Source organism: Chelonia mydas, chromosome 17 (assembly GCF_015237465.2).
Source record: "Chelonia mydas isolate rCheMyd1 chromosome 17, rCheMyd1.pri.v2, whole genome shotgun sequence".
In the NCBI taxonomy this organism is placed as follows: Eukaryota; Metazoa; Chordata; order Testudines; family Cheloniidae; genus Chelonia; species Chelonia mydas.
In genome coordinates, this window is record NC_051257.2 from 11,336,312 (window position 1) to 11,358,385 (window position 22,074).

Consider the following 22,074-nt stretch of genomic DNA (forward strand, 5'->3'; position numbering starts at 1 on the left):
GACTCTTTGCATTTGTTTATAGACATCTAAGATGTTGAGCAGATTCCTCCATTTTTAATCTCTTGTTGCTCCTGCAACCCTACGGTAATTTTTCATTTTGCCCCAACATCTAGCCCTCTGTTAAGGTCACTTTTTTATAACTACTTATTGGCTTGTGTCACATGCCCCTTTTGAACATAGACGAAAGTGCTCCTCACTAGATTGGTAAATCGATGCATGAAAATATTCTTCCCCTTCTTGGGCAGGTGGACCCCATCTCTTCCCAACAGTCCTCCTTCCTGGAGCAGCAGCCTATGGCCAAAGCCCTCCCCTTTAATACCATCTGCATAGCAATACTTTTCAGTGTTCTAGCACTGCTAACCTACTACTATATTATTACGCAAGATACCTTTTTCTAACTGGTCTATCTCATTCTTTCATAAGGCACCTGTGTATGACATTGTGCCATCAATTGACATGGCTTGTAATCACCATGAGGGCCTTTGGAGAATTCCTAAAATGATCAGCACAAGCATTTAATTTGGAAGTTGTTTAATGTAGTTAACAAGCAAATGGGTTTGGGAATGAGATGTATTAGAATAAACAAAGTGAATATACTCAGACCCTGTTCAGTTCAAGATTCTGTCAATCTAGCTATGTACACAAATCTAGAAAAATAATAAGGTAAACTGTACAAGGTAATAGTAGTCATTATTAACACCTACTGGGTAACTGGGTAAGAAAATGTTGAGAACATCCTTGGAAGAGAAAGGCGTGTGGTTTTATTTCTTGCCAACAACCCACACGTCATTAATTTGTGCATTTAGCCATTCTAATTAATGAGAAAACATTACTTGAAAAACAATGTTTAAATATGTTAGGTTTAATTGAATCAAATATTTAATAGCCCTGTAATTAATCTTCTAACTGTTAATGAGTTGAATGATGGCTCTCCTGCAGTTTGATTTATAACATCCACCTGACTCTGGAAAGTAAGCTATCCAGCACATTATTCTACATTTATGCATTTTACATATGCATTCAAATTTAAGCCAATACTTTGCACCATATGGGCCAAATTTAAACATGTTGTAAATGGATGCAACTCTATTAACTTTACCCTTGAGCCTACACTGGCATACACCAATAATCATACTTAGAACGTATGGTCTATAATGCTTTTCATTTATAAAGCAATGTTCAACAATTAAGGACTGGATTCTGGCAGGCTTCCTTAAACTGATCTGGACTGGTATATGGCAATCCAGCTCAAGTAAGGGGTCCCAAGAGCAAACGTTAATAAAATATTAACAATAATCCATGATTTTAGCTGGTGTCCTTGAAGAATTTATGGACGCCTGGCATGTGACAACAGAGATAATTATTTCTCTTTTCCTTGTGTCTTCTTTCTCACATATTCACTTTATCCTCCCATTTTTTCCTCTTCTTCCCTCCCACTCACCATTCCCCAGATGATGGGATGGATATCATAGTAAGCCACCCTTATGGTGAACAGTAGGACTGCGAAATGAGAGCATCTGATATAATGGGCAGAAAGAATTTAAAAAGAAGACAAAAAGATCAACAAACATCATTTAAGATAGACACAGCACTATTACACACACAGAGTGCGTTCGTATGTATTTCCCTTATCCACAATGTTATGACAGGAAAATGGCTACCCTGCATTCTGCGCTCTTCTTTGCGACACATATTTCTCTCTCCACTGCTAACATTATCACAGTTAACAACAACAAGTAGTGCTGTATGCTGATAAGCCCCAGGGAAAGAAATGTCTGTTGACTTTCTGAATTAACAACTTTCAATCCTACTTAAAAAGAAGTCATTTTGACAAGCTGATGTATAAGATTATTTATCAGGCACGATAGTGCTATACAATGCACTTATACTTCTATGCTATGTATCGTTTCCTAAATAGGGTACCCATAATATAAAAGAACGCCAGATCCTCAGCTGGTGTAAATGGTGATAGGTCCATTGAAGTCCACAAAGCTTCGCCAGTTTACAACAGCTGAGGCACTAGTCCCTCGTTTCAATAATCCAGTACGTTAATATCTCAAAACCATGATACATGTTACATCCCAATATATACTATTACTACATAGCACCTAAGACAACACTGCTGGAGCAGGACCACATTGTGCTAGGGGCTATATAAATACAGAACAAAAAGATAGTCCCTACCCCAAGGAGCTTGCAATCTCAGTAATATTTTCAATTTTTCCAAGAAGCTCACTTTCACTGGTGACCTGAGAATACACTATGTACACAGAAATCTACTGTGGCACCAAGTTTTTTTCCTCCTGTGTTATATAAAGTACCAATTGAGTTAAAGTAATAAAGAACAAGACCTACAATTCTGAGCTTTCTGGGAGAATTCAAGTCTGACACATTGAGAACAAAAGCCTCAGGCTTATTTCCAAAGTGCAAGGCAATCTATTGCGTACAGAGCTAGTTCCTAATATATTTTTCAAAATTCCAGTGATAACAGACTCTTTTTGCTGCAGTCAGCTATTAACATATGAAGATCACTCAGGTACTTAAGTAATTTTTCTAGATGCTTGTGCTGAAGACTTCAGAACACCTGCAATTTGTTAGATGGTATGTCAGCTTCATTCTACAAGAGCAGAATCAATCAGTCTGCTGTTAATAATGCACAACATTCCTCTTCCAGCACAACGTACTGCTTGTGCATCTTTGCATTACGTCTTTGTGCACTGATTTTCCCTGTTAATTGCACACCATGCTTGACGTTTAGTGTACTAAAGTCTACTGCTACTGATGGATCATGGATTTTAAGTTTCAAAAGGATTCTTATCTTAAATAAAAGGAGAATAATTAGGCCCAGATTATGCCACACTTACAGTATGCATGAGCGTATTACAATCCAACACTCCTCAAATAACCCCACTGAAGTCGATGGTTCTTATAGAATTAGGTACTATTTCGTATGTGTAAGTTTGGTAGAATCTGGCCCCTAGCCATTGATGACTGACCCACCAAAAATTCAAATCGGATTCAAAATATGACCCAAAACTGGGGTATTTAGACAAACCTCTCCTCTACTTTCTATATTTCTCACTCCCTCTAATTCCAGCTCCTTCCCCCGTCACCTAAAGGGCCCTGATCTTCCAGGCTCCACCGCACCACACCAAAGCAAGGGGTCTTGCCCATATCCAACTCTCTAGCCCCTCACCAGGGTCCTTAACCTTTTGTGATAATCCATCAAGTCTGGCATATTCTTGCTGCTCTTTGTTCAGCTGCTCTAGTCACATTTTATGTTCTCTGGTACGATGGTGGTTCAAAGTTGCTCCAGAATGAATTTCCCCCCACTCCCATTTATGATGATGGACAATCATAGAAACATAGGTCTGGGAGGGACTGCATAAATCATTCAGTCCAGTCCCCTGCACTGTGGCAGGTCTAAGTGCTACCCAGACCATTCCTGACAGGTTTGTCTAACCTATTCTTAAAAACCTCCACTGACAGATTCCACAACCTCCCTAGGTAATTTGTTCCAGTGTTTACTACCCAGTTAGGAAATTTTTCCAAATGTCTAGCCTAAATCTCCCTTGCTGCAATTTAAGCCCATTACTTCTTGTTCTGTTCTCAGTGGATAAGAATAATAATTTATCATCCTCCTCTTTATAAGAACCTTTTACATCCTTGAAGACTTATGTCTCCCTTCAGTCTTTTCTCCAGACTAAAAAACCCCAGTTTTTTCAATCTTTCCTCATGTTTTCTAGAGCTTTAATGATTTTTGTTGCTCTCCTCTGGACTTTCTCCAATATGTTCACATCTTTTACAGAAGTGTGGTGCCCAGAACTGGACACAGTACTCTACTCCACTTAACAGCACTGAGTAGAGTAGAAATATTATTTCTCATGTCTTGCTTACAACACTCCTGTTAATAGATCCCAGAATGATGTTTGCTTTTTTTTTTTTTTTTTTTTTTTTTTTTTTTTTTTTTTTTTACAGTATTACATTGTTGATTCATATTTAATTTTTGACCCACTGTAACCCCCAGATCCTATTCGGCAGTACTCCTTCCTAATCTCTAGGGCTCACAAGATATCGAAGACAACAATGAGTCTATCACTGGTTGACAGGCCACCTGAAGTTCCACCATGAATTAATTTTGCATTATAACAACAAAAGTCAAAAATACCTTGGATGCAGTAGTGAAAAATGCAGGACAGAACCAGTCTCAACCTTCTAAGTACCTTGTGTTTGTTCCATCTCATTTTCTTAAGCTGTTCACCTACTCATAATTAAGAGTGAACTAGTTTTTATCTTTTTTGTTCCTTGTTGTACCATGAAGAACCGTGAAATCATTTAGCAAGGACTGACTATTCTGTGTTTGTACAGCACCTAGCACAATGGGGTCCTGGTCCATGACTGGGGCTCTTAGGTGCTACAACGATAAAATAATAAAGGACATTGGGCAGAATTTTGAGCAAATTTGGTCTGGATTATGGTCTCATGGGAAAAAAACCTCTCAATTTTTCATGGTTCACGTTACCTCCAACAACCAACAATGTTGAGTTTCATTGAGTACTCCCCATTACATTAAGGTTTCCCTTACCTTTCTTGGTTTTCCCATCATTTTCACTGGCCCAACAGTTATATCTCCATTAGCTTTCAAGATAGGTGCAAGCCTGGAAGCCTTATAATCAGCATAATCAACAATAAACCGTGAAATTAATTTGACTTGTACATAAACGTATTAAAATGGTTGTAAAACAGCAAAATTTAACAATAAGATATACTTCATCATGTATTATTTATCCCCACACCACTAGCTCATTACATTAGGAATGCATAAAGCAGTTGCTGCTCAGTAACTAAGTCAAATTAATACACAATTAAAATACAAAATAAGACTGAATAATTCCATTTAATCTCCTTGTTTACAGACCCAAATGTTAAAGGGGGAGGTGACTTCCAATCTGCCTGGGAGGCATGATCACCAAATCTCCTCCCACAACACTTAATTGTCACTCTTAGGCAGTCATGAATCCATGATGCTACATGCATGGGAAAGCAAACCCTTGTAGCTCCGAATGGTTACCACATAGACCCTGACTTCTCTGAACCAATGAACAATGTGACCTGTCCAGAAGTAAGAGTAGTAGGAATCAGTAGGTGTAGTTTCAAACATTTTTATAATTTAAAGTGAAGGTAGCTGCAATAAAAGATGCAAGGAAATCTCTCTTTTAGGCCCTGATTCAAAACCAATGGAAAGACTTACTGACTTCAATAGGCTTTGGTTCTGGCCCTTTATCTTCTGTACAGGTATATCAGAGAGCAGCAAGGCCCCTGCACTATCCTGCCAACATACATACGCACATATAAGAAGCTGTACACATTTCATGAATATATTGTTACACTGCATACCATGTCATCTTTTAAGGTTTCCATAGATAGCATTCTCCGCTCCATCTACCAAGAAGATTTGAGTGCCCTGCAAATCTGGAGCCATTCTAATCTGAAACAAGTTTTCTTTACTGCCCTTCTTTTCAATACATATGGCAAACGTTCAGGTACTTCACTGATATTGTACTTCCACTCCTAATCCTTCCCCCACCTAATTCCAAGAGGAAGCAAAGTGAGGTGATTTTTTTATTTTTGTTTGCTACATTTCTCATTGGCACAAAGGGAAAGCTAAAGCAAAGAGATGGGTGTAGGCCCTGTTGGAGACCTTGGCTTAACTAACAGTGTGAGCCAAAGCTGTAACTCAGAGTAGACCCGCCCTTGGCAAACTAGCAACACACCAGTTATTGGCTAACACCAAGTAAGCACATTCCTGACCTAAAAGAATGGTACAAAAACCCCCAGAGAGCCCAAGTCACGGCATCAACACATTCCTAGGAAATAGTACAAAAACACACACAAACCCCTCGTAAAAGAAAGAAAAATGTTTGGTTCGAACTAGCAAGTATAAGTACAAAACAACAACAAAAACTATATAAAATTTAATATGTAATGTATTTACATTAACGTGAAAATAAATAGATAAATAAAATGGGTAGCTTGGTGCCATCCTAGGGGACACAATTCTGGTGTCCCAGTTAAGAGAATATATTGTCACAGGCATACATGTGGTAAGGTACTAATACCATGCTTTGTCAACAATGAACCTGGCCAAGGGGCAATGGGTCCTTAATTCTGCCCTGAATAACAACGCTTTTCCCAGATTCAGCAAAGCACTTAAGCAACATGCTTAAATCTAAGCACATGCTTAAGTCCCGCTGACTTCAATGAGACATACGCTCATATTAAACATTAAAACAGTCCCTTCTGGTCTTGAAATCTGTGACTATGAAGTACTTTGTTGAATAGGGATGGGTTGAAGCACATGCTTTGCTGAAACAGGGACTTAGAAGACATGGCACATACAAAGCACAAGAGAAGAGGGATACAATCAAATATATACAGTCTTTACATAAATTACCTTTTAAAAATCACTATAATTAGAAAAATCATAGAATCATAGAACTGGAAGGGACCTCGAGAGGTCATCTAGTCCAGTGCCCTGCACTCAAGGCAGGACTAAATATTATCTAGACCAGGGGTCTCAAACACACGGCCTGCAAAGTTATGTCCTGCGGCCCACCATAGGAGCCAAGCTCCCCTCTGACCACATAAGGAATAGTTACAAGTGTTTATATTTTATTAAAACCCCTCTTCACATTACAATTTTTAAAAAGTTAATACACTGACTTTTAATAGCATATTATATTACTCTTCATTTTTTGAGACTATACTTTTGTATTGTTGTATGAAAAGGTTTCAGTGATGCAGCCCTCAGGCCAATGTACTAGTCCTCATGTGGCCCTCGTGGTGATTTGAGTTTGAGATCCCTGGTCTAGAGGTGTCAACTATCCAGACGCACCCCATGCCATATTAATCAGTTGGGCTCTTATAGGTGGAGCAGCAAATGCAGGCTTTGAAGAAGCGTTTGAAGGAGAAGAAGGATGTTCCATGGGAAAGGGGCAATATGAAAGAAGGCACAGAGTTGTGTATGAGAGACACTGACACTTGCTGATGAGGCTGATGTTATTGGCCAACCAGAGCAGGAGCCATGATATGAATGCACTTGGGTGTATAGTCACCATCAGCCAAAGGGTTGCCGTATTCTCTGAAAATCTCACGGAATATCAGTGCTGTTTTCTAGTTTTGTGAATGGACCTGCATAAGCATTTCACTTCCTAATTCAGTAAATACCTCCACATCTTCTACACTTACACACAGATGTCAAATGTGAGGGCTTCAGGCAAATCAGACACCAGATTTGGATATCAGTTGAAAACGTACAGCAGCAGCCTTTAAGACTGTTCAGGCATCTTTTAATGAAATGACACCGAGGAAAAGGGAGAGAGCTAGGATTATGAGAATACAGTATTTTTAACAGAATTTTCAAGGTTCCTTGCAGACGGTTGTTTTGATATTAGGGCAAGGGGATGATGTGCTTGCTCACAAGTGGGAAATATTACCAGTTAGCTCAGGCAAATTTCACTGGCTTTGCAATGACATGTCAACATTGTGTGCAGTTGTGATTTTGCAAAGAAGCACTTTTTGAATAGTTAGGTTTGTTTCAGACCATAATGATCTGAGATACAGTGAGAAACAAATATATACACACAAACAAGAGGATGGATGTCCAGTGATTAGGACCCTAGCCAACAACTTGGGAGACCTGGGGCTCAAGTCTCTGCTCTGCCACAGCTGGCCTGTGTGATCTTGGGCAAGTCACTTAGCCTCTCTGTGCCTCAGCTACCCATCTGTAAAATGGGGATACTAGTACTTTCCTACCTCACACATGTGTTATGAGGATAAATACATTAAAAATTATGACTTTGGGGGCCACATAAGTATAGTAGTTAGACATATCTACAAAGGGAAATTAAATGTATTAACACGTTTAAAGAATGAGTGTAGACACATATCAGACCTCAGATTCTGGAGTACTAGCACAGCTCCATTAACAGGAATGGGGCCACCCCAATTTACACCATCCAAGAATCTAAGCCCCCATGATAGGTGGTCTTGGAAAACCCTAACTCCTCAGGTTCACCCATCTGGTTACTCCCAACCAGACGACAATTTTGATCAAGTCAGTCCTTTTCAATAGTGAATCCTAAGTTATGCTTATTATTGTGTTAATTTATACAGACTCACAAAATGTAACTTCCCAGTGGTTTTTGTTAACATACTTCTTACCCAAACACCACTAGTTTTCATTCACTATTTTCTCTCCTTAATGTTAATCATTCAGGAAACTTTGCTTCCTCTGCGCTAAGCTTCTTGAGCAGATTCCATGTCGCGACTATCTCGGCTCTCCAGCAGACAAGCTGATTTTCCGTGACGCTCACAGTACAATGGGCAAAAACCATTATAAATAACTAATGGCATTGTGAACACCAAGACGGGCTATCGGTCCTTCAGGAAGAGGAAAGCGGCAGCTGCTTTTCTAGCTGTTGTGATGTCCTCTCCAGTTCTCATGGAAGTATATAAATATAAAATACTGCAGCTATCACCCTTTGAGGCATCCATTTGGTTCTCAGGTGGTATTCATGGTTTGCAAATATGGATCTTTAAACAGTCCACTCTGCTAAGCGGAAGCCAAATGAATATATATCGTTGCAAACAGGGTAGTAAGCATGTCAAGTGATGGAGGTATTTTACAAATTAGTGGAGTGAATGTGGTTTCCTTAGAAAGAATCGCACACGCAGGAACCTTTGCATTAAAGAGTTTTTAACTTCTGCAAATATTTGTAGCTATAGTTTCTAAATATGCACTAAACCTGGTTAATCCTGGATTTATATATACACTATGTCTAACTATCTAAGCAATCAGTTTTTATAGAGTCTAGACGTGACATGAAATTTATTGAAAGGTTTGGGTGTGGTTTTTTAAAAAAATTCTTCCTTCTTGGCAAATAGAGTTGTGCAAACGAATCAGTCTCACAAGCAAGCATCAAAATAAAGATTAGTACTTCCCCCACACAAGTACCATAATTGCCCTAAGGAGCATTAGAGACCTGCTGCCAAAACACTTTGAGCATCTTCATTTGCCTTTTTGTCTTTTAGGATTATGTAGTTCTATTATATAGATTAACATGACCAAACAACCTAACCCAAAGCTCATTGATATCACTAGGCCCTTTCCTGTAGGCTTTGGATCAGGCCCCTAGAGAAGTGTAGACAGTAGGTTTCAGGGAAGGTTTTAAAAGGCACAGACAGGTTGTCAACTTACACAGGCCTTCTGTAGAATCATGAGCAACAAACTGCTCTTTTGTCTTTGAAAACTTCCCCCCACATGCCCATTTAACAGACATGAGAAATTTTACTAATGCAACATAAAAACCCTGCCCTCTTGTGGTTAAGCTAAAGATGGATTGACACAGACTCTATTTGCTGAAGTGTACATTCCTTACAGAACAAAACCTAGTCTTAATGTTAACTATTCCATATGCTACATAGCCAGAGGTAGGATGATCACCCAAGAGCATGTATTTTTATCATGCAAATAAAATTTGTGGGTGCCTTGTGGTTGTTTTCCATCTGTCCTGGCTGCTTAGGCTGTCCAGTTCTAGATCCCTCACAGCTGTTTACAGCCCCCCCCCCCACCCCCCATATGCAGTTGGAGTACACCTGCTAACAGGTGCCTTACATCTGCCTTAAGTTGGCTTCCTATGGCTCCTTTCTGTGTATTCCTCAGAAGGTAGCTGCAGTGGCAAATATTGCTGTCCTTTTAGCCATTTTGTGATGGAATATGTGGAGTTGTGGTCATCCCAATTCATACCAAGCCCACTCCTGTGGATGCAAGTGAAAGTTAGGGTAGATAGGTGGCAATCATAGCAGTCCGGCAGCAAAATGTACACAGAATGTCAGAGCTAAGTATGGTCCAATAAAAAGATATTACCTCACCCACCTTGTCTCCAATACCCTGGGACAGACACAGCTACAAACAACACTGCTTACAACGTCTTGCTGTGACATTTTAAGTTACAAGTTTCATTTTTTTGGTTTGGGTGTGGTTTTTTAAAAAATTCAATAAATGTTTCAAAATGATCAAAACAAAGTTTGACTGGCCCCACCTTAAAAAATTCAGATCAGTTTGAATATTTGTGGGTTTTTTTTTTTTTTTTTTTACTTTTCATCCAGTTTCAGGATGGGAAAACATTTCAAAAGTCTCGAAACTCTTGTGGGATGGGAAAATATTTCCCACCATCTCTAACTGTGAATGGCTGATATCTAGGTTCATCTTTCTATTGGTCTACTGCACACGTTCATGTTAATTATTGAGGTTGCGATTGGAGAAAAATGGTGGGTTTGTTGGTTGCCAAAAAGTGTTTTTTTGGTTTGCGCCTATGTAAACTTGAACATATCTGCTGCACATACCAACATAAATAACCTGCTATCAGGTTATATTCATTATAGTCATGATGTTATGTAGTCGTTTCTCTATATCATGTGCTCTGTCATTGTACTTGCCTGTTATCTTCTCTTTCAATGTACATTTCCTTTCATTTGAAAAGGAAAGTTTTAATTTTTAAAATATTGGTCTGAAAAGGAAGTTCTACAGAAAAATTTAGAGAGTTAAAATTCCACTTTATTAAAAAAAGCCCATCACCCAAACACTATAGTATAGAAGCTTTAAGGGCTGAATACCAGCAAAGCATTGAAAGAATTTTCCGATAGTGAATGTTTTTCCTGATTTTCACCTTACACTGATCATTTTTCTCCTTTTAAGTGTGACAGAATACAAGCAGAAGCCATGAATTCTTAGAATCATGACTGTATAGAGCATGCAACATTATTCAGCTCATGAATAACTCATCAATAACTGTGCAGTGGAATCTTTATGCAAAGGTGATTCTCTTCCTCCCCCCACACCACCCCTCAACTTGTTTAAACACCAAACCTTTTCAAATTTCAGTGCTGTATTTCAAATCCGGCATATAACTTGCTGATTCAGATACAGCTGCTGCCACAGCCATTCCTAAGGGCCTAATAAAAGCCTGAAAATAACCTGCACATCAATGAGTATGCAACATTGGTCCTAGGTAGTGGCACTTATGATTTGCAATATTCTATAGGCCCGTTTACTTTTATTCAAGTATTTATTCTTAAGAGCCTGATGTAAAGCCCATAGTTGGAAAGATTCCTATTTGACTTCTAGTGATTTCAATGGCCTTTGGAATAGGACTTCCATGCATATTTATTTATGAAAGATAGAAGTGATAGATCTATCAGAAAACCATGAAGACATCTGTCAGCTGAAGCTTCAGCACTGCTCCTCTATATGGGACTGATCCTTGGAAGTAATTGAGAAAACAGTCATGCATTTCTGCAGTGCAGCATTAGGTTCTATGAGAGAAGATTGTGTAGCTACCACGAACTATGGCTCATCATTACATACATAATAAACATACCAAAAACCTATTGCTCTGCTTTTCAGAGATGCTCAGCATCCACAAATACTACTGAAATTCAATAGGAGCTAAAGGTGATTGGCCCCTTAACCGTAGCGATGCAGCAAAGAGGAGTAAAGGAATAAAGAATATTTGGGGACTCCCAGAAACAACCCTAATAATTAAGTGTAGAGACTTATTTCCCCAACTGTTACCCATTATAATTTTTTGTTCCATCAACTCACTAGTCATATTATCCCGTGTTTGCTACAACTATGGCTTTGGATCATGTCTGTGAAATATTACATGGGGAGAGCCGTTGCTTTGAAAGCTTCTGCGGTATGTGTCATCTGACAACATCCAGGGTTATGCAGACTGTAGACAGCCATCCCGTATTGTCGTCCCAGTGAGAGGCTGCATGAGATTAATCAGCATTCACTGGTGATTTTCAGCTCCTGAGAAGTGCACTGGATCTTTCACCTCCATCAGAAGGGAAAAGGCGAATAAGATTGTAGCTATTCACCGTTGTATCGGAATTTCCTTGATCATAAGAGATCTATGCCATAATGTGACTCACAAAGAATCATGTTGCAGGATAACTGACTTTCTTTTCGCTTTTCCATATTAAGCTTAGTGACAGGTGGTGGCTTGGGGGGGAGGGGGGGAAGGGGCCTGCACATTTTTATTTTGCTGTCCCTGCCGGTTTTCTACCTAAGCCCCCCAGTGACACACACAATATTCTTGTTACTTCCCAACTCTTGCAATAGCAAGTTGAATATCCACAGGGTGTCATGTTTTCTGTCCAAAGATGTCAGATAACTGAATAAATGTACCCAGGCTGATGAGAACACCAGCAACACTAGCATGTTTCACTAAGCAACAGAAAGAACACCACTCTTGTTGCAGGCGACACCAGAAACTTCTGACTGCTCAGGATAGCTACCCAAAGGATTGATGCCCTGAACCAGGACATCATTCAAGTTCACGCTGAAGTCATCCTAGTCGGCAGAGCAGTTAGGCCTTGATCCGGCAAGGTACTAATCAAGTGCCTAAATTTAAGCCTGGGAGCACTCCCGCTGACATCAGTGAGACTATTCCCATACATGATGTAAGCCATGGGACTTGCTGAATTGAGGGCGTTGTGGGCAGAAGTCACTGTGCTGATATTGCACAAGGCTTTCTTTAAAGCATGGCTCTGCTCTGAAGAGAGTCTTTGTTCAAGTAGCATGTTCCTATACAGTAGAGCTACTGTTGGCAATCTGCCCCATCAGTTTCTCTCCCAGACTCCTAGAAGTTCCTACTTGCATAAGAAAATTGGTAACCTAAAGCCTGACCCTTCACTCTTTGGGCAGAACTCCCATTGAACTGGGTTCTAGCTCCTAATGGATTGGGCTACAGTATAAGAACCTAACCAGGAATGAAAATAAATCCTCTCAGAAAGCAAGTTCTTCTGAGATCTCCTGCCCAAAGTCAGACTCAAGAGATTATAGCTAGCTCACATAAAGCTTGAATAAGCATCCAAACTTTTGGCTGTTTAATTAAACAACCTATTGAGGTCCACTCATCGCTGCACGTAATCTCTGTGGTGCCTGTAGCCCTCTGACATAATGCATCTGAAGAACTCAGCCCTGAGCAAGGTCAGCACAAAGCTTAGGTACTACATAAGTCCCACCTAAACTTCAGTCTAAGGCCCTGATTCAGCAAAGCCCTTAAACCCCCTTCATTTTGATGGCTTCGTTTGGCAGTTAAGCACATGCAGAAGGGCCCAGTTTCATAAGGTACTTAAACATAGGCCTAAATTTAAGCCATGGCAACAATTTTGGGTTACTACTGACTTGAACTGGATGTGAATCACTGTATACTACTGCCACTCAATTTGGCTAGGACCTTCTCCCTCTTAGTCAATGGGATGATTCAGGTTAGGCTCAGGTTTAAGCAATGTGCTGTGTCAAAGCCTAACTCCTTTGCTGCATAGGGATGACTTTAACAGGGGTTTAAATGTTGTGCTGAATCAGGTGCCTATGTCACATCCTGACCTTCTGTGTGTGGGGAGGGGGTGGGGGTGGAGGGGGGGACGACGACGACAATTTCATCCTAAGTCTTCAAAATCATGATAGAAAAATCTGTTTTACAGGAAGTGCAGGTTTTGGGTGGGTAGAAAAAAAAATGCCCAGCTTCCACTGAGAATATTTTCAAGTCTTATCTCTGCAGAGATAAGAGTCCTAAAATATTTATATGAAGAATTTCATGCTTCAGTGTGAACCCCATTGTAACACTCACAAGGAAGATATCTCCCCCTCCCAGCTCTCTCTCTCTCCATACACACAAAATAAACTGATAGCATCCAGCTAGGCTGAATAAATTTAAAGCTACTGAGCTGAAGAATTACAACTGCCCAGAGAAAAGCATAGAGTGAAACAACTTTCTTCTTTACAATGTAGGATGAGTAATGGAGCATAAATGTGGGACTTGTGTCAGTCGGGCCATCACAGGAGCTCAAATACACATCTCCCAGAAGATGCCAGCTGGATCTGAGGATGGATGAATGTGTGTGTTAAATCTTAGGAAACAATATAATTATCAGATGACAAAAATAATGTAATCATAATGCTGACCTATCATACAGCATAAAGAAATCAAACAATTGTAAGATAGTAGGTAGTATATGATTTATGTAAGTGGTGTCAAGACCATAGAGATGTTAAGTTCACTCTAAAGGTGGGATATATTTCACACCAGACTGAAATCTTGTCAGGTCTAGATTCTGCTCCCTGTACTTGTGTTGGGTAAGGTAATAGTTTACTCTGCCAGTAAGTCCATAGAAATCAGGATGGTAGAGCTTGGCCCTAGAACTCCAGTCTTACTCTAGCGCACGTATAATAATCTTTACTTATAATTAGACCATCTGTCTGCTTTTTAATGCATTTTTTTTAATTAATGTGGATACTTGTGGCAAATGCTGAATTGGCAGGATGGGGCTTTAAATTCCTTCTGCTATAAAACAAACACAGCCCGGGCAATGGTAATGCAAGCTTGCCATAGCGCTGCTCTGCCAATGTGTCCCTGATCCAGAGGGACCCCCGCTGGAGACAGGTCTCCATAGCCATTCAGGCCTCATTTTTTCTGAGGGCACAGCTAATTATTTACTAATTAGTGCCTCTTGCAGCAGTGGGCTTGCAACGTTCATCTAAAACACAGACCGTGACCACCAGCTGGTTTCACACAAGCCAAAACCACTAACTATGGCACTGAATTACTCACTCCTGACCTGAGGGCTGCATTTGAATCCCACACCTAGAAATGTCCATCAAGGACAACCTAATTTTGTCCATCAAGGACTGCTCCCTGGCCTCCTCATTGTAACCCTTTGTTAATTTCCTGATCATTTCTTGATTCCATATTTTGTTTTGCTGGTTATATTTTAATTTATTCTTTGCTATTAAACATTTTATATTGTGGTAATGGCTACAAGACAACCAGATCAAGGCTTTGTTGTTCTAGGTGCTGTATAAACATGCAATCAATGACAGCCTCGGCCCAAAGGGCTTACATTCCCTTGTGTTGTCCTTCAGATCGTATCAAGTTACTGTTAGCCATGATCTGAGCAGCAATTTCTCTACATACAGGAAGATTCCCCCTCCCCCCCCCCCCAAGTATTGCTTCACTTCAGCATTAAAGTTTTTGCAAAAATTGCACTGCAACTATTTCACTCTTCCCTCTTTAGCTTACACCCTTTTCCTATCACCTTTGAGCCCCGTCTCCCTGCTTTTAGGCCTCAATTCAGCAAGGCTCTTAAGCACATGCCTAACTTTAAGCATGTGAGTAGTCGCGTTGGAGATGGGGGTGATTTTCAAAGTCACATGGGAATGAGACGTCCAATACCACTGAAAGTCAATAGGTGTTTGGCACTTAATTGCCATTTTTGCCTTTGAAAGTCTTCCACAAGGAATACTCATATGCGCATATTAGGCACGTGCTGAAGTACTTTTGCTGAATTGGGGCCATGATATTTGCAGGATGGAATTACTGTCTCCATGATCAGCTTAAAAACATTCAAAAGCTCAGGTTCAGTTGCACAATAGCAACATATACCACCAGGCGCACGCCTCCTCCCCAAATCAACAGTTAAGAAGGACAGATGCTAGGGGATACTAAGGCCAGATTGGTGGAAGGGTGAATCCAAGTTTGAAAATCTTCCTGTTGGGCAACCCTGTGGGAAATACGTCTCCTTCTGCAATGGTTAGGGAGGGGCCTTCAACCTCCAACCCTACCACCTGGCAATAGGAGCAAGAGAAATCCCCACTCTTTGGGAAGATGGAGAGAAATGGTCTCAGAAAGCACCTATTGAAAAGTGATCATTACCATCTTCCACTTCACTTCGTGTATTTTACTGGGGCACACTATAGATACATCTCCTTAAGGGGCAGACTATCCTGTCACAGGCCCCAACTGAGTCCATGGGCCCGTTATTCTAGGCACTGTATGTAAACATAATAAAGCACAGTTCCTTCCCCCCCAAAGGACTTACAATCTAAGTGGATAAGACAGGGTGTGGGAGAAGGGATAATTATAATTATCCCCACTTCACAGATAGGGAACCGAGGCCCAGAGAGATAAAAGCCCTGATCCTGCAGAGACTTACACACTTACTCCTGGGGTTTGCTGGGTTGAGCTTCATGGTCCAAGTTCTCATAATAATATGAGCAGGCCAGTTCCATGCAACAAGACACCACAGCCAGTTCACTCTCATCCCTAGACAACCCCATTGGGTGACCAAAGGAGGAAAGCTGTGTGAATTTCATTTTGTTGGCTCTGTAAGTGAGGTGTGCTTTGCCTCACTGTAGACTAGATTGAGGGGGTTAGCCCCCAGAATCCATGGAGAACCTGCCAAACCCATCTGTGCTTCAAGTTAGCAGGAATCCATGGGGGAAAATTGTGTTTCTCCCTCATTCCCCTGTCACCACAATAAAGGACAGTGTTTCCCACACTGACTCTTGCTTATCCCTGGATCTCCTCTAATGGTGATGGGGGCTACAGCATTGAGAGGTAAGGTAGAGTAGCATGAGGTTCTAATAACTTTTAAGCATACATCCCCTGGAGCTGGATGGAGCACAATGCATATAATGCCCATCTTCTCCATCCCTGCCCCACATACCCTGCCACCTTCTTCTGTACATATCCCCAGCCCTCAAGGGGCTGCACAGGATAGTCAGAGGGAGGAGGCTGCTGCAGGTACAGTTGACTCTCCTTTCCATGTGAAAAGGGGGTAAATATACACTCACACAAAGGGACATTTCTGTGTACAGGTCTAGGGAGCACAATCTTGCCTCCAAGGGCCAGATTTGTAACAGCTGCATTCAGCACTGCAGTGTCTAACTGATTGAGGAGCCTAAGTTGCATTTTCGAGAGGGAGTTAGGCATTTAGGAGTCAAAATTTCATCAGATTTTGTGCCTAAGTGCCTAAATCCCTAAATCCCATTTGAAAATGAGATTTAGGATCCTCAATTAGGCATTAAAAAGCTGAGCGTGGCAACGCCTACATAGCTTTAAAAATCTGGACCCCAGTGCCTAATCCTGTAGTTCTTCCTCAGTCAAGACTCCTGTAGCAGTTGGCTTAGGCAGGATGGTCTAGTGCAGGGGTGGGCAAACTTTCTGGCCCGATGGCCACAACGGGGTGCAAAACTGTATGGAGGGCCGGGTAGGGAAGGCTGTGCCTCCCCAAACAGCCTGGCCCCTGCCACCTCCCACTTCCCGCCCCCTGACTGCACCTCTCAGAACCCCGACCCATCCAACCCCCGCTGCTCCTTGTCCCCTGACTGCCCCTTCCTGGGACCCCCCATCCCAAACCGCCCCCTGGGACCCCACCCCCATCCAACCCCCCTGCTCCCTGTCCCCTGACTGCCCCGCCCCCTATCTACACCCCTGCCCCTGACCGTCCCAGAACCTCCACCCCATCCAAGCACCCCCTGCTCCCTGTCCCCTGACTGCCCTCCAAAACCCCCCCACCCCTAACCGCCCCCTGCTCCCTGTCCCCTGACTGCCCCCCCAGGACCCCCACCCCCTTACCATGCTGCTCAGAGTGGCAGGAGCTCGCAGCCCTGCTGCCCACGCAATGGCGTGGGGGGGGAACAGTGGGGGAGGGGACGGGGGCGAGCCTCCCGGGCCAGCAGCTCAGGGGCCAGGCAGGACGGTCCCGCGGGCTGGATGTAGCCCGTGGGCCGTAGTTTGCCCACCTCTGCTCTGGTGGCTAAGACTCTGGGACTCAGGAGACCCAACTTCAATTCCTGGTTCAGCCACAAACTTCCAGTGTGAATGTGGGCAGGCCACTGTGGGCTTGTCCCAGAGTGGGACTTTCACTGCACTGCAGTAGTGCCCACATTGCAAAGCTGGTGTGCTATAGATTCACACCCTGGCTTTCCAGGCAGACAAGCAAAATGGGGTAATACTTCCTTTATTTTCAGGCCTATGGTGGTCAGAGGGGATCTCGTTACTTACATGCCCTTCCTGGGCCTGGCAAAAGGACAAACCATTCAAACCTGAATGCGGGTACATGAGAATTATATTGCCCAACTTATCTGGTTTAGTAAATGGCCATTAATTGTAAAAGCACTAATGTCACATGACCAGATGGCTAAAGCACTTTGGAATTGCTTCATTTCCATTTACAAGAAGAGAAATTACTCACCAAAATTTTAATTTAAAACATTTCCATCTCAGTAAACAGTTTATTTAATGAACACTATGTACAGCAAGTCAGCAGCACTCAGCACATTAAATTGAAGCTATTTCTGTAGATAATAAAAACCAAGGAGGAGAGTCCTGGGATTATGATCATACATGATACTTTGTTAGTGTGGTGAGACAAGGTATATATCTCAGTAAACAAAAACAGGCAGCTCCTTACAATGGACTAACTTCTAAAATTAAATGGAGAATACGGAGGCCATGGCTCAGCAAGACATTTAAGCACATGCTTAAGGTTATACCTGCATTGAAGTCTCATTAACTTCAACGAGACATAAGAATTTATTAAATTTAAGTACCAAGGTAAGGTCCCAGTTCAGGAGAGACCTTAACCATTTGTGTAAGCCACTGGCCAACTCACTGACCAGTAAGTCAAACCAACCTCTCCAACAGTGACAGAATGTCTGTCTCTTTCTTCAGTGTTTTCCTTGTTCAACAACATAGTTCAATGGCCATTCAACTAAACACAAATCTTCCTGGGTTTCAGGAAGGAACTATAAAGTCTATGGACCTGCTGCTTGGCCTTTCCTAGAGCCTCTGCCCATTAAGAGTTCTAACCCTCCTCTCTGGAAGTATCTCCTAACAGACCTTCCACCTGACTGAAGCAGAGACTTGCTGACCTTGCATCTCCCTCTCCGATTGAGCAGGTTCCGTTTGAGAACCTTCCAAGCAGTTACATGATCCTTGGTCACCCATTTCACCTAGTCAGGCAGAGCCCTCAAACAAGACACTGGTTCACATGCATGTCTCTCAGGACTAGTGCCCTGAGCCAGTGGCATTAAGTCCATTCCTGTTCAGGAAACCACTTAATGTCTGCTTAGCTCTCATTGACTCCCTCATTTTTCCCCAGAATGGGTTGACTTCAATGGGACTTAGACACATGATCACGTTTTACTAAATAGGGATGCTTTCCTGAATCAAGACTTAAATGATATAACTAATCAGGGATGGCTCAATCTGCAAGGAGGCTATGTCCCTTTGGGATTTGCCATGATGATGAGAGACAGAAGCATATGCTTAAAGTTAAGCATATGCTTAAGTGCTTTGCTAAATCAGGGCCTTAAGAAACATTCTGAGAGATGATAAATTGTGGGGATTATTTAACCATTTGACTACTGCTGACACCAGTGCCTAGTACTGCTCCCGGCTCTTACACTGTTCAATTTACCAGGTACACCCAAATGTCCCAATGGAGGATCCATTTAACATAACTTTGCAAAATTGTCATGAATCTTTTCCAGCTTGGACACAATCTACTAGCACACCCATTACCATCATCAAGACAATGAAAAGCAAATATTATTTTATTTGCCAATCAAACAAAAAAAATCCACCCTGGGTAAGCCAACAAGTAGAATTTTGCACTTTTTAAAAGTGCACAAAAGGACGTGGAGGTTGGGTTATAGGCGAAGATAGGGTTCCATTACCAAAAGAGAAAGTGGGATGATGTAGAATTCATTTCTATGATACCACCACTGCCTTTCCCCCCTTAAATTAAAGAAATATATACAACTAGGACAATAACACCAGGGAAGCAAACTGGAAATACAGTCATTACCCTGTCATCCCATTACATATGCCAAACAGATCATTTGTATCCCCTGATTGCAGACAGCTTAAAAGTTTTGAACTGTTTCTTAGGAGACAGCATGCAATGAAACATCATCGTGTTTGGTTATTTAGTAATATGCTCCCCACTTTTTCTGTAAAGTTTACAAAAAGGTCATCCAAGTTTTAGTTGTGTATCTGCCCATGGGGAAAATATGTGAGCTTTTCTATCAGTATCAAATCCCTCATGAGTGTGTGCCATGACCTCACAGGGATGCACTTATAGTGAATGGTACCTTATGCCCCGAGTAGTCCCACTAAAGTCAGCTGTATGTGATGCAATCAAAATAAGCATGTTACAGTTTGTCCCTGAAGAATCGCCCCCTGTAACAGGGTGCGCTCACCTCTCACGAGCACCTCCTGGTCGAGCGTGTGCATGCCTGCAGTTTTTTCCTCGGTTTCCTCTGCTCATGTTGTCCCAGTTGGCCACTGCGCTGATCAGGTCGGTCTTCAGTGACTCAACCCTCCAGCCTAGTCACACTCTGTCCATATGAGAAACAAACAAACAATTCCCTTCCAGTGTACACAATCCAAGATGTCCTAGTGTCCTTCAGCCCTCCCTTAGTTCAGTCTTCTAAAACCGTCCAACAGGGCCCATTACAATGCCCTCACTTGATCAGGCTAGGTTACAAGGCTCCTACTCTGGAACTGAGCAGCACCCCGAGGGCTTCTTCCCTGGGGACTGCTCTTCTCTACTTGAATCCACAGTGACCCCAGCCTTTCTGCTGAGCCACCCCTCTTGGATTCAGTTCGCTGACCATAGCTTCTCGTTGAGTCAGTCCCAGTGGATCCCCCTTCCCTGGGGTGCCACAGTTCTAATTCCCTTCATTAAGGCATAGTCACTTCTTCCCAGTGGCTGGTGGGGAGGTCCCAGTCCCACCCACTCCTCCAGTTCCCAATTCAGGGACCCTTTAAGTATAGCACCTCTCATTGTGTCCCTTTATTAATTGCTGCTCTATGTTTCCCTAGGCCACTTCCCCTTAGCCTGTCTTAGTTCAATCCCAGCAGCCAGAAGCTCCTTTCTCGTTCCCCTAGTCCCTGCCAGTAACTACCCGCTTTGGCCCTTGCAGGCAACCAGCCAGGAGCACCTCTTTCTCCCCGGGTCCCCACTAGCAGCCAGATCTCATACTAGCCTGGCAGCTTTTATATGGGTCTGCTGGGCCCTGATTGGCTGCTCCCTGAAGTCTCTCCCATTGGCTACTTCCCCCTGTAGCCACTCTAATCTGCTTGGAGGACCCTTTTACTGCTCCTTTCCTGGACAGGTGTGGCAGGACCCTGAGGCCTCCAGCAGCAGGCCTCTGGGCACAGTTCCCCCCATCACACTCCCACTGACTCCAGTGGGCGTTAGCTCAATGCCTTACGGGGCTGCACTCTGCAAGTGTTAGAAGAGGCATATTGTTGAAGCCTTTGCTACCTAGGCATTCAGTGGTTATTCATATGAATTACTGGTATTAATAGCAATGTAGGCGTTTACTTAATGCCCATCATCATGGTGTATTACAAGGCTTATGTTGAAAAATCTAAGACCTCAATAGTGGAGATCAAACTCTGCTGCCAGCAGTTTTACCAGTTGGCTCGGAAACAAAGGATAACTTTGGTTTGGAAGTCCGGGGGAAGATGCAGGGCCAGTACAGCCATTTTGGTTGGCTGCAATGCCTTGCTAGGTGCCCCACTTCTGCAGCTTCTTCCTGCCCATTGTACACTGACTGGGTATGGCTGTGCATAGGAGGGCCAGTGCTGGTTCAGGGAGTGTACATGTGTAATCATCCAGATGTCACCTCCTTTTCCAAGTCCAACCAGAATGTGCCTCCAGGGCTCCTCTCAGAGAGAGCTGGCATAGTGGCCTGTGCAGGTGTGCTAGAGGAAACCAGAACGGGGCAGAAAAATTCCACTGCTGGCTTAAGCAGTTCTGATGTTTTCCTATGTGGAGCACTGGCTAGAATGTGCCTCTAGGTATTTTCCATTAAAAAAAAAAAAAAAAAAAAAGAGTCTTTGATGGAAAGGTCCTGTAGAATGTAATGGGGATGAAACCAAGAGATTGCTATAGAAATTACTTTAAAAACCTACAAAATATTACTGGGAATGATGGCCTCTCATAGAATTCTAGAGCAAGGATAATATCCTATAATAAGATCCATAAAGCCTGTAGAAAATACAATAGCCAGATCCTGAGCTGGTGTAAATCAATTTCACCAGCAGAGAAGTTGGCCCATCACTTGGCATTATGTTCTAAGAGGACATTTCCATCAGGGTTTGTTAAGTGCCGAAATAAAGAGCCAAACATCTGTAAATAAAGAGAAAA

General features: G+C 42.3%; 1 long non-coding RNA gene across 2 annotated transcripts in view; it reads right to left on the reverse strand.

Annotated features, from left to right (window-relative positions):
* Positions 1-13,750: 13,750 nt before the first annotated feature.
* LOC122463211 overlaps positions 13,751-22,074 on the reverse strand; it is a 64,731-nt gene continuing 56,407 nt past the window's right edge. For both annotated transcript variants that reach the window (XR_006286372.1, XR_006286371.1), the window contains 2 exons: positions 20,117-20,254; positions 13,751-13,951 (listed from right to left, as the gene is read on the reverse strand). This is a non-coding gene — a long non-coding RNA (uncharacterized LOC122463211). The remainder of the gene's footprint in view (positions 13,952-20,116; positions 20,255-22,074) is intronic.